Source organism: Mastigoproctus giganteus, chromosome 8 (genome assembly GCF_048544385.1).
Source record: "Mastigoproctus giganteus isolate SK-2022 chromosome 8, ASM4854438v1, whole genome shotgun sequence".
In the NCBI taxonomy this organism is placed as follows: Eukaryota; Metazoa; Arthropoda; class Arachnida; order Uropygi; family Thelyphonidae; genus Mastigoproctus; species Mastigoproctus giganteus.
Window position 1 is genome coordinate 161,269,708 of NC_143582.1, and position 12,702 is coordinate 161,282,409.

A 12,702-nucleotide genomic window follows, 5' to 3' on the forward strand; every position below is an offset into this window, starting at 1 on the left:
ACAAAGCCTTGAATGGTTTGAGCATGCTCAATGCTGATGGGATTCTTCCTCTAGCTCAGAAAAATCACCTGAGAGGGCATAAATTCAAATTGAGGAAAGACAGATGTAGGATAGATGTGCGGAAATTTGCCTTTAGCCAGCGGGTGGGTGGAACAGACTTCCATCCCTTGTCGTGGAAGTTGATAGCCTAAATAAGTTTAAGGCTCAGCTGGACAGGTATTTCGAACGAACAGAGGGGTGAAGTGGAAGTGGTTATTTTTATTTATTTATGTTACTTTTTTTTTTTTTTTTTTTTTTGGCTGATGCTGCATAAGCTTGCTTTCTTGCATCAAATGCCTCTACTAATGCTAATGCTAATGCTATTAATTCAATATTATGGAAAAGAGGCAATATCAACAAACGAAATTCATGAGTATATGATTGCTTCATTGGGGAGGATGCCCCTTACTGTTCCATGGTTAAGAAATGATTAGGAGAATTTAAAGGCGGGAGGAAGAACGTGGAAGGTGACCCACACTGGGGAAGACCTGCAACTTATATCACCCAGAAGTTGTTGACAGTGTACATGATCTTGTGATGAGAGCTCAACGAGAGACATTGTCAGCTACTTGGGAATGTCATCTGAAGGTGTGGATCACATGATAACAGAGGTTCTCACTATGAAAAAGGTGTCAGCGAGATAGTTCCCGAAGTTGTTGACAGCAGATAAAAGTCGCATAAGAGTTGTGAAAATTTGCATTGTTTTCAAGCATATCCAGAATATTTGCTTGCAAGGGCATGCGACGTAGACCTTGTGAGGCGTTTGTGTGAAAACATCAAAGCCAAACGCCAAGGAAAACTCAGCCAAGGAGTCTTGTTTCTTGTATGCTGTTCCCACACCAGGACAACGTGCTTGCTCACAAGTTTGTCATTACCATAACTGCATTGCAGCATGAGCGCAGCTTTAAAATCTTGGACCACATTCATCAGATCTAGTGCCATCGGACTCTCTTATTTGCTAATTTGGAAAAAAAAGCTGACTGGCATTTATTTTCCCAACGACAGTGACATCACTGCTCAAATGAACGCCTTGCCGGAGGCCCAAGAGAAAACTTTCTTCGCTGCTGGAATCAATGCGTTGAAGTATCGGTGGCAAGTGCATTGACCCTAAAGGCGTTTATGTTGAAAAGCAATATGTTACCAGATCGTCAAATAAACCCTTCATACTCAGACCACAACCTTTTCAAATTCCCCTCGTATATTCTCTTCCATCCTTAAATTACTTGAACGATGCATTCTTACAAATTATCTGAACAATTCTTTCCTGTGCTTACTGATCGCTCCCACTATGGTATTCCTGGTTGGTGAAAGTAATAAAACTACTACCCTTGCGATTAGCACAATCAGATCCGGACCAGGGTATTTACACGCCCAGGGCAGAAAAATGTTTCGGCGTTCTTTACTAAGGATATATATTTTTTTGCTCTTCTGCTTTTGGTACCGCTTAAAGAATGGCGCCCCGGGCAAGAATCCGGCACTGAGAACAGTTTATAGAATCGCCGTAGATCCTGTACTGGGTGGAAAAGACCTGAGTTCGAGTTGCGTCGATGAGGAATTGTTAATGGGCCGTTTTTCGCAATGTGGTTTAGTTGGTTGGTCTCAGGCGTTCGTAGGATGGTTTTTTTTCTCCTGGAAACTCAGGTTTTTCGTACAGAAAACTGGAAATCGACCAAAGAACACATGCAATTTGTAGACAGTATACAAAGAGCAATACGGCCTCAGAAGAATATAGTGAATTATAAAAAAAACAGGTTGATATTGTTAACACCGATTCCAACAAGAATCCTACAATAGGATCCTTGTTATACTATTTATATGCTATTTATACTGCCTACAAAGAGCATATGTTCTTTGGTCGATTTCCTGTTTACTGTACGAAAAACTTGAGTTTCCAGGAGAAAAACATCCTACCAACGAACCCGTGAATCCCTCACCCAAACAACTGTTCCATTTTCAATTTGGACTTCTTTAAATTCCGAAGTGATTCCCGTAATTCATTATCTCATTATCACAAAGATTTAGGATTTTTTTTTTTTTTTTAACTCAAAATTTACCACCCTGCCATTGCAATGTATGGTACTGTCGCGAGTAGCAAGCGCGTATAACTACCGCCCTCCCCACACCGGGTGAAAAAGTTTTTTTTTTTTTTTTAAGAGCAGCAAACAGGAAAATCGACAACAGAAAACACGATTTACAGTCTTGTTATATATACGGTGCAATATGGCCTAGCTCTAGGGTATATGCACAATCCAACCTGGTATTGGTGCTAATGCATGTAATACCATACATCAACCATAACAGACCTACTTGGCTAATTAATTCACAAAAGCAATTTTGTCTCTAAAACAAGACCCAAAATGATCTCCTCTAATCGATTTTAATACTTCAGTGCAATGATTAAATCCAACGTTTATATGTCTTCTCTACCAGGTCTAGTGTTGTGCAATACTTCTAAAAATTTTCTTCCTTTGAATGTAGTAGTAGTGGCATGTGATGCAAGAAAGCAACTCTATGAGCTTATGCAGCATCAGCCAAAAAAAAAAAAATAAATAAAATAAAAATAAAAATAAAATAAATAAATAAAATAAAAAAATCACACCATTCCCTCCAAATGCCTGTCCAGTTCCTCCTTAAATTTATTTAACCTGTCAACTTCCACAACGACAGATGGAAGTTTGTTCCAGCAATTAACCACCCGCTGGATAAAGGCAAATTTCCGCACATCTTTCTACATCTGTCCTTTCTTAATTTGAATTTATGCTCCCTTAGGTTCGTAATCTGAACAAGTGGAAGGATCCCATCAGAATTCAGCGTGCTGAACCCATTCAAGGCCTTATACACCTCAATCAGATCACCGCGCAGGTGTCTAGTCTCCAGCCACTGCAATTTGCAGAACTTACTAAGCCTCTCTTGGTAAGAGGATCCCTTCATTCCCCTCACCAATCCTGTTGCCCTTCTCTGTACACGCTCAAGTAAATCTACATCCTTCCTAAAATGAGGCCTCCAGACCTGTACGCAGTACTCAAGGCGTGGCCTGACCATTGCCTTATACAGAGGGACAATCACCCCCTTCTCCCTGCTAGCAAAATTCCTATATATCATTGATAAAACCCCATGACCTGCCCTGGCATTGCTCAGAAAACTTCATATCTGACTGCACAATTACTCCCAGGTACAATTACTCCCAGTTCTTTTTCATTTTCTACCACCTTAAGTGTAGTACCACACAGTTGGTACGTTTCTCTGGGGTTACTTCTACCCATATGCAGTACTTTGCATTTGTCAAGGTTAAACTTCAGTTGCCACTTCTTAGCCCATCTGCCCAAATTATCTAGATCCTGTTGCAGTAGCACACTGCCATTACTGTCATTAACAACCCAGCCAACCTTTGTATCATCTGCAAACTTCGACATTAAGCCCGATATACCTTAATCAATATCATTGATAAATATACAAAACAACAGTGGACCTAACACCGAACCCTGTGGGACTCCACTAATAACATTAGTCCACGAAGAGCAGCACCCATTGATTACCACCCTCTGTCTTCTCGCACTTAACCATCGTTTTATCCATTGTAGCAACTTACCCTTAATACCATTCTGCTCCAATTTGTACAATAGTCTTCCATGCGCCACAGTGTCAAAAGCTTTCCTGAAATCCAAATATATGATATCAAAATTATTTTTTGCATCCAGTTCCTTTGAAACCACATCATAATATCCTATCAAATTTGTCAGACAAGACTTTCCCTTAACGAACCCATGCTGTGTCTGAATTATTGCTGCAGTCTTGTCTAGATGATCCTGCAATGCATCTTTAACAAGTGACTCCATTATTTTACCCGGAACAGAAGTTAAACTAACTGGTCTGTAATTACTCGTGTCACCCTTCGATCCCCCTTTGTGAATTGGGGATACATTTGCACATCTCCAGTCCGTGGGAACCTCCCCTGAATCCAAGGATGCTCTCATAATTATGACTAAGGGTTTGCTTAGTTGCTTTGCCGTCTCCTTTAATATAACTGGATAGATCCCATCCACTCCAGGCGCTTTTCTTATGTTTAACTTCAACAATTTCTCCTCCACTTTGCTTTCAGTTATTACAAAATCATTAAGTATCCTGCTACAATTTGATAACCTTCTGCCATTTTCAAACCTTAATAATTCCTCATGTGTGAATGTAGATGCAAAATACTCATTCAAGTTGTTTGCTATCTGAGCAGGATCATCAACAGTCGAACCATCGATGTTAAGTAGCCAATCAGATTAATCTCCTTCCTTTTAGAGTTTATATAAGTAAAGAAATCCTTGCTGTTTTTCTTAGCATCTTTAAATGTCCAAACCTTTAAAGAATATTTGGACATTCTTTAAATATAACTTTAAACAGGTTTTCATAGTATCCGCAATAGTATCCAGATCGTTTACAGTTAAATTCCTAGGTTATTCCGAATTGAATATTTCCAATTTATTGAAAAATTTAGACCTTGCCAAACATTATCATTTGGAAAGAGATTATCCAGAGACGTGAACCCCATTGGATAGAATGCTCGCTGCAAATCAATTAGAAGTAAACCTTCCCTGATCCCATCAATAACAGATTTTTGACAGTGGAACGCCACATTCCTTTCAAAATGATTAAAGATGAAAATATTCTTAACATTGATTTAACTATGCTAATCACTAAAAATAAAATCTGACAGAGTTCTCCGAAAACGCTTTTACACAGTCATAAATAGCTCTCAAATTGACTAAAAACCAAAACAAATTATTATATTAGGTCACCCGAATATTTATATTCATATGCCGTGCTGTATGTGTTATGTCTGTCAGTTACGTGCGTTCTTTGGTCGACTTGCCTGTTTTGCTAAGGAAACACCTGTTTATCGAGGTAATACCTTTCTATCTAAGCTTGAGACCGACGAACTCGGCTATGTAGTGAAAAAAATCCCATTAAAATTCCTCGCGTCACCGATAGAATTCGAAATCGCGCCTTTTCTACCAAGTGTTGACAGGAGGGTGACGATACCCTTGTGCTACTGTGCGGACTCAAATTGACTAGCGGTCCCACCTCTACTCTCTCTATTTATATATGTTAATTCGTATTCTATATTCATATTTAGTTATTTAGCAATTGGTTTCTTCACTAATTTTTGTTTAATGTTTTTCATGTTCACCCCTTGTGCCACTATTAATGGCTGTAACAGGCAAAACACAACCATTCTGGAACTTTTGTACTAGTGGTGCAGTTCAGAGCCGGCCACAAGCATATTCAGTGGTCTGTCGAATAGGGCCCCACGCTCAAATTGTCTAAATAACAGCTGCCCCTTTTCTGCATTCCTATCAACGAGCCTAACGCCATCTTAATGTCTAGTTAACCAAATTACCGTCATTACAAGAGCTGTAAAATTTGAATACTGTAAAATTTGAAAATATAAAAACTTAATAAATCATTATTACAAAAAACCTGGTATAAGTTTTGCACAGACCCCAGTGTCCCACAAATTTTAGGGCTGGCTTGGCGCAGTTTCTATTTATGCCTAAACCTTGTGTGTGTGAGGAGGATGCCGGGATTATTGAATATGGAGCTAGCCAGTTTAATAGGGCAAAAAAATATAGCATGGGGAAGTTAGAGAGGGATAAAAAAGTACTGAAGCCCACAAAAGCTACAATTCGATCAGTAATACATTGGTGTGCAAAATTTAAGGACTAGTCATGTTTTCATCTGTAGCTTCTCATAGGAGTGGCCCAGATATGGGAAAAGCATACCAAAGGAACCTCGCGAGGTACAGAAATGAAGGAAACAACACAGACACAACAACGGAAACAAAACGGTACAAAGGGACTTTATTCAAAAATGACAACATAGCACTGGCTGCCATGATACAGATACATCACAGCCAAAGATGGAACAAAGGGAAGACGTGGCCCTCAGTAGGAGATATGGCCACCCCTAATGTCGATGCAGGCTTTGCACCGCATGTCCATACTTATAACAATGTTTATTATTATTATTATGATTAGCCATATGGTGCAAGAAAGCCTAAGGCTTATGCTGCACCAGCCAAAAAAAAAAAATCCTGAGTACCCTGTGAGAGAGAGAGAGAGAGAGAGAGAGAGAGAGAGAGAGAGAGAGAGAGAGAGAGAGAGAGAGAGAGAGAGAGAGAGAGAGAGAGGAATCACCAACAAGAAAGAGAAGAATGATGATATCTAGCTCAGGACCCTGAGTGTGCCAAGCCCATACTCACTAGATGTTAGCCCCTATGGACTCACATATAGTGCGTATAGGCTTGGCACACCTAAATTTTGTGTACGTCAATTCAAGATAACGCCTCCCTAGACGACACACCTCAACCGCCATATCGATCCCTTTCAGTAGTGTTTGCGGGATGATACCGTGTGACAACCTCTCGCCAGATTAGCTGACATCCCTAATCGCTGCTGAGACTGAATCTACTCTTATCAGTAAAGAGTAACTTAAGTAAAGATTTCGTGGTTGCAACCTTTACAAATAGTGTTGGTCCTTAAGTTTTGCACACCAGTGTAGTATCACAGATAAGGTAAGGGAGGCCAAGGCGGAGTATGAGAAATCGCTGACTAAGAGAGCAAAGAATAGGAATACAGAGTTTTTCATGTATGTAAATACAAAGGGGAAAACGAATTCATCAGCAACCTCAGCTGGTTTATCAGATTCCCACACACAATGTGGTTAAGTCTGATAAACCAGCTAAGGTTCCTGATGAATTGAATAGGTACTTCATATTGGTCTTTACTGGTGAAAAACCCTTCTGTGAAGGGGCTGTGAGAGTGAGTCTGAACCATATGAAATTAATAATTTCGAAAAATTACAGATGACTGTGTATTAGAAAAAACTTTCGAGCATAAAGACAAGTAATGTTCGTGGATTTGATGGCATATACCAGCGGTGGCCACAGCGCAACTTGCGAGCCACATGCGGTTCACGCAGGCTTGTGTTGCAGCTCTCATGCTGATATATTTGATTTTTTTATTTATATCAAAATTTTATATATAACACTGATTAAAGTTTAAAAATAATAACTTTATTTTTTAAGTATGCATATTTCGTATTCCAATTTTTTTTTTTCTCAAAAACATAAAAAAGGTACACAAATTTCTCAAAATACAAATTCTGATAGACAGTACTTCACAGAAGATATTAGCATTAGCATTAGTTGAGGCATATAATGCAAGAAAGCAAGCTTATACAGCATTAGCCAAAAAAAATCTCCCCATTTCATCTATCCCGTCACTCCAAATGTTTGTTTAGTTCACCCTTAAATATTTACATATTAGGTTTGTTTGTCGATGCGATTCTTTACGGGTGTTGTCCGTCTCAGCAGTTAGCCGCTGAAAGTTTGGTTGATGACTTGTTAGGGCAGTACAAGCTCATTTAAATGATCATTAGTCAAAACAGACCGATACTTATTTTTAACAAATTTAAGTGTTGAATACAAAGACACAAGAATATGTCGTACCGAAAATAAAGATTAATCTCTGTGCGCACTCTTTTGTTTTAGAATATTTTTGTTCTGGAACCCGCTTCCAAAACTCAATAGACGAGCAGCCACTTCCGTTTAGTATTTCAATCTTTCATCCTCTTGGAGCTCCTACTCTACAGCTGCTATCCCCAGCAATTGGCGGTTAGACGGGACAGCCATTCTTCATAATGCCAAAAGAAAAGGATTTTCCAAAAAAATGCAAATGATGGTTACTCTTAAATCACGAAATCTATCAATTTCACCTGCAAGTCAATGTAACTTGCATGCATAATCTCTAGTTATTATTTCAAATCCAAGTAGACTTTGCAAAGTTTTACCCAAACACGTGAAATGAGTGAAGGTTTTAGAAACAAGGTCCTCGAATAGTTTCAGTTTGTTGTGGAAGCTGAACACACTCTGTGCTAAATCAGAAATAAATTTTCCTTGTCCTTATACGTCATGTGAAAAATGACGTACGAGAAAAATTTCAGTTATGTAGGCTTTGGAGTTTGGCTATCAGGCTCCTCAGAGGGGACCTGATTCAGGTTTATACGCATATGAGGGATTAGTAAAATCAATGAAGGTGAAATTTTCATTGCCATAAAGAATTCCTGAACTAGGGGTCATAAATTCAAATTATGGGAGACAGACTTGGACTAGATTGTAAGGACTTTTCTTTTAGCCGGCGAGTTGTTGAATGCTGGAACAAGTAGCATTAGCAAGTAGAAGAGGCTGAGAATTTGAAGAAATTTAAAGGTCAAGAGGATGTTACCTAAATGAAGATAGAAGGGTATAACTCGTGTTTTCTTATCTACTTTTTATTGCTGATGCTGCAAAATATTGTGGCTTCCTTGCACTAGCGGCTAATACTGTGTAATTTTGCTTAAACACTCTGTAATGACGATATAATAAACAGATATTCATAGATTGATGTTAGTAGGCATTATTAGACTTCCACAGTGGAAAGATTTTACTTTTTTTCTTTTTTTCATCTGACAAGACGGACCACAGAAGAGAGGACCGGGTTCAAAGATATTGATCCCCTAAGGTAAAGTATGGACATATATGTTCTAGCTAAATAGAGCTTTCATACTTACGAGTGTGACATAAGCACCAGGAAATCAAAATTGAGCGTGTTATAGGCTTAATCAGTGGCGTATTCGGACTGGAACAACGTTCCGGTACTTTTTTTCTAAATGTCATAATAGAAAATTATTAAATTTATATACGTAATATTATGAAACAATGGCATAATCAGAGGAGGGAGAAATATCTATTTTACCCGTAGATACTAAAAATATATATTAATAGTAATCTTTAAAATTAATATATTTCTTTGAAAATTTATTTAAAAACAAAAATATAAATTTTGCAATGAATGTGTTAAAGAGATCCAACGAATGATATACTGTGATGTGCGCGAACCCTTCATTTTGATTCGTCATGAGCTGAACGCTAGAACTGGTTTTTCTGTAAACCGTGAGTCTGAAGTCTGTTTCAGTTACTGTATAGTCAATGTGCTGTTATCATATAGTCTTCTGGAGAACGAGCGTTCTGATACTGTTTTTTTTTACGCAATTCACCTCTGGGCCTAATGACTCCGATGAGTACAATGAACAACTGTACAGAGAAATAGAGTGGGCCAGTAAATCATATTGCCTTATAACGGGATCTTCTTAACTTCCCAGATATTGCCTCGAACTTGGGATGGTCACTCACACACTAGCAAAGCTTCTGTGGAATCATTGGATGATTTTCTACAGCTGCATGTTCGAAAGGCAACCAGAGGGAGAAATACTCTTGATCCGATTTATCAGTAGTGATTTTTCATGCATTAAGAATCTGCAGATAAAGGAAACACTAGGCGGCAGTGATCAGCATGATGACATGGGATTTACTCCAAGTAACTACCATCAGGGGTGAAGAGAAGGAGTTTTGCTTTCGTAAAGGTGACTATAGTGGTCTCAAACATATTTTAAATTCTATACAATAGGACCAACTTATGATGTTGCCAACAGCAATTCTAAATGGGATGCAATTTTAGAAGCTACTAGGCTTTTCGTCCCAAATAAAAATATTGTTCGAGGTTTAGGCCTAAATGGATGTCAGATGAACTGATGAGACTTGTATCAGAGAAGAAAAATGCATGGAATACATAAATTATCAGGTGACACATCTATCATAGATATAAGCTAGTGGGTAATCAAGTCACAAAGGGGATTAGGTAAGCAAAGGCAGATTACAAGAAATCTTTGGAAAAGGATGCAAAGAAGAACAGCAAAGACTTCTTTACTAATATAGACTCTAGATTGAATCACATTGGTCAACTTGATATGGATGGTTCAATTGTTAGTGATCCTGCTGAGGTAGCTGACAAACCGAATGAGTATTTTGCATCTACATTCACATAAGGAATTCTGTGGGGAAGTGGAAGCCAGAAGCTTATCAAACTCTTGTAGGAAGCTAAATGATTTTGCAATAATTGAGAGCAAAGTGGAGGAGAAATTTTTGAACTTGAACATAAGAAAGGCACCAGGGTGGATGAGATCTATCCTGTTATATTAAAGGAGGCAGCAAAGGAAGTAAGCAAACCCTTAGCCATAATTACGAGAGCTTCCTTGGACTTGGGGAGGTCCCCATGGACTGGAGATGTGCAAATGTGTCTTCAGTTCACAAAGGGGATCAAAGGGTGACACGAGTAATTACAGACTAGTTAGTCTATAAAGTATTTAGGGGAAAAGGCCTCATGCTACGAGGTAGAATGACTAACATGTAGGTCAGTGCAAATGCATCATTTTCACATAGCTGTCTACCAAAGTAGTTAAATTAATTAAATTGGCATTGTTTTGGTTATATCTCATATTGTGACTGCCTTTACAACAAGTTGCCATGGTATCGTACTACCTCGAATAAATAACACTTCACCAATGGAGAAGACTATTGTTATTTATTCTCAGCGGATACCACCACCCAGACGGCACCAGTTCAAAGCTTGTTGGCTTTTCTTCGGTGGGTGGGCAGGTACCCTGGTGTTGCAATAGTAACAACCCAATTATATGCATTTGCACTAACAACCCAATGATGCATTTGCACTAACATAGTTAGTGCAAATACATCATTTTAACATTTTATCTACCAAAGTAGTTAAATTAATTAAATTGACATTGTTTTGGTTAAATTAATTAATTTAACTACTTTGGTAGATAGCTATGTTAAAATGATGCATTTGCACTAACCTACATGTTAGACCTGTTAGTTTAAATTCTGTTCCAGAGAAAATAATTGAGTCACTGGTTAAAGAAGCAATGCAGGATCAGACCAGACTGAACTATAACTGCAGTCTGCTAGACCAGACTGCAGTTATAGTTCAGACACAGCATGGGTTTGTTAAGGGGAAGTCTTGTCTGACAAATTTGATTGGATAGTATGATGTGGCCACAAAGTAACTGGATGCAAAAAAATATTTTGATAGCAGATACTTGGATTTTTTTCCCCCCTCAGCATGAATTGTTGAGGAGGTTTTCATCCTGCAGTGGGGGTTGATAATGGCTGCAGTTTACCTTTTTTTTTACTTAGATATTAGGAAAGTTTTTGAGATTGTTGCACATGGAAGACTACTGTATAAACTGGAGCAGTATGGCATTAAGGGAAAGGTGCTGCTATGGATAAAGGGATGGTTGAGTGGGAGAAGACAGAGAGTGGTAATCAATGGACACTGCCAGTCAAGACATCAAAGCCAGATATTGTTGGGATATCAGAGAGTGGTGTCACACAGATATAAGCAGTGGAGAATTGGAATTTGGGGAGTACAATTTGTATAGAAAGGATAGACAGGACAGGGAGGGAGGGAGGGAGGAGGGGTTATGCTGTTAGTTAAGAAACACAAAATCTAAGGAAGTTCATCCAATTGATGTTGGTGGACTATGCAATGTTGAGTCTAATGTGACATAAGCACTAGTAAAGGAAACATGAGAGAAGGTGTGTTATGGTCCTAATGAATCTGATGAATATAATGAGCAATTGTGCACAGAAATAAAATGGCCAGTAAATCAAAATGTCTTATAATGGGGGATTTTAACTTTCCAGATATTGACTGGAACTTGTGTGGTCACTTGCAAGACTTTTGTGGATTTATTGGATGACAGTTTTCTAGAGCAACATGTTCGAGAGGCAACCACAGGGAGTGATCTGATTATCAGCGGTGATTATTCGTGCATTACAAATTTGCAGATAAACGAACCACTGGGTGACAGTGATCACAATGTACTGATGTGGGATTTACTTAAAGATGTTAATACCATAAAGGCAAGGGCTTTTGCTGTAAAGGGATTAAAGGGGTCTCAAACAGTTTAAATTCTGTACAGTGGGATCAACTGACGATGTTACCAACATTGAATTCTAAAAGTGAAGCCTTCAGGAACTTAATTTAGGAGGCTTTTCATTCCAACTAAGAAATACTGTTCAAGGTTTAGGACTAAATGGATGTTAGATGAATTAATGAGGCTCGTGGCAGAGAAGGAAAAATGTATGGGATGCATATAAAGTATCAAATGACACAGAAGCTTATGGCAGATATAAACTAGTCTGTAATAATATCATAAAGGAGGTTAGGCAGGCAAAGGCAAATTACGAGAAATATTTGGCAAAGGATGCAAAGAAAAACAGCAAAGAGTTCTTTACTTATGTAAATTCTTGAAGGAAAGGGATGAATCAGATTGGACCACTTAACATAGATAGGTTGACTATTGATGATTGTGCTCAGGTAGCTGATAAACTGAATGAGTATTTTGCATCTACACTCACACATGAGGAGTTATTCTATGAGGGGGAGTGCCAGAAGTTTATCAAACCCTTAACAGGGGCTAAGTGATTTTGTAATAACTGCGAGCAAAGTGGAGGAGAAATTGAAGTTAAACATAAAAAAGGCACCTGGGATGGATGAGATCTATCTAGTTATATTAAAGGAGGAAGCAAAGGAAGAAAGCAAACCATTAGCCATAATTATGAGAGTTTTTTTTGGACTCAGGGGAGGTGTACAAATGTATCACCAATTCACAAACGTCACCAATTCACAAAGGGGGTTCGAAAGGTTACACAAATAACCAGTGCTTTTTTTGTAAAAAAATAGGTGCCGGTATTCATTCTTTACTATCACGAAAAATTGA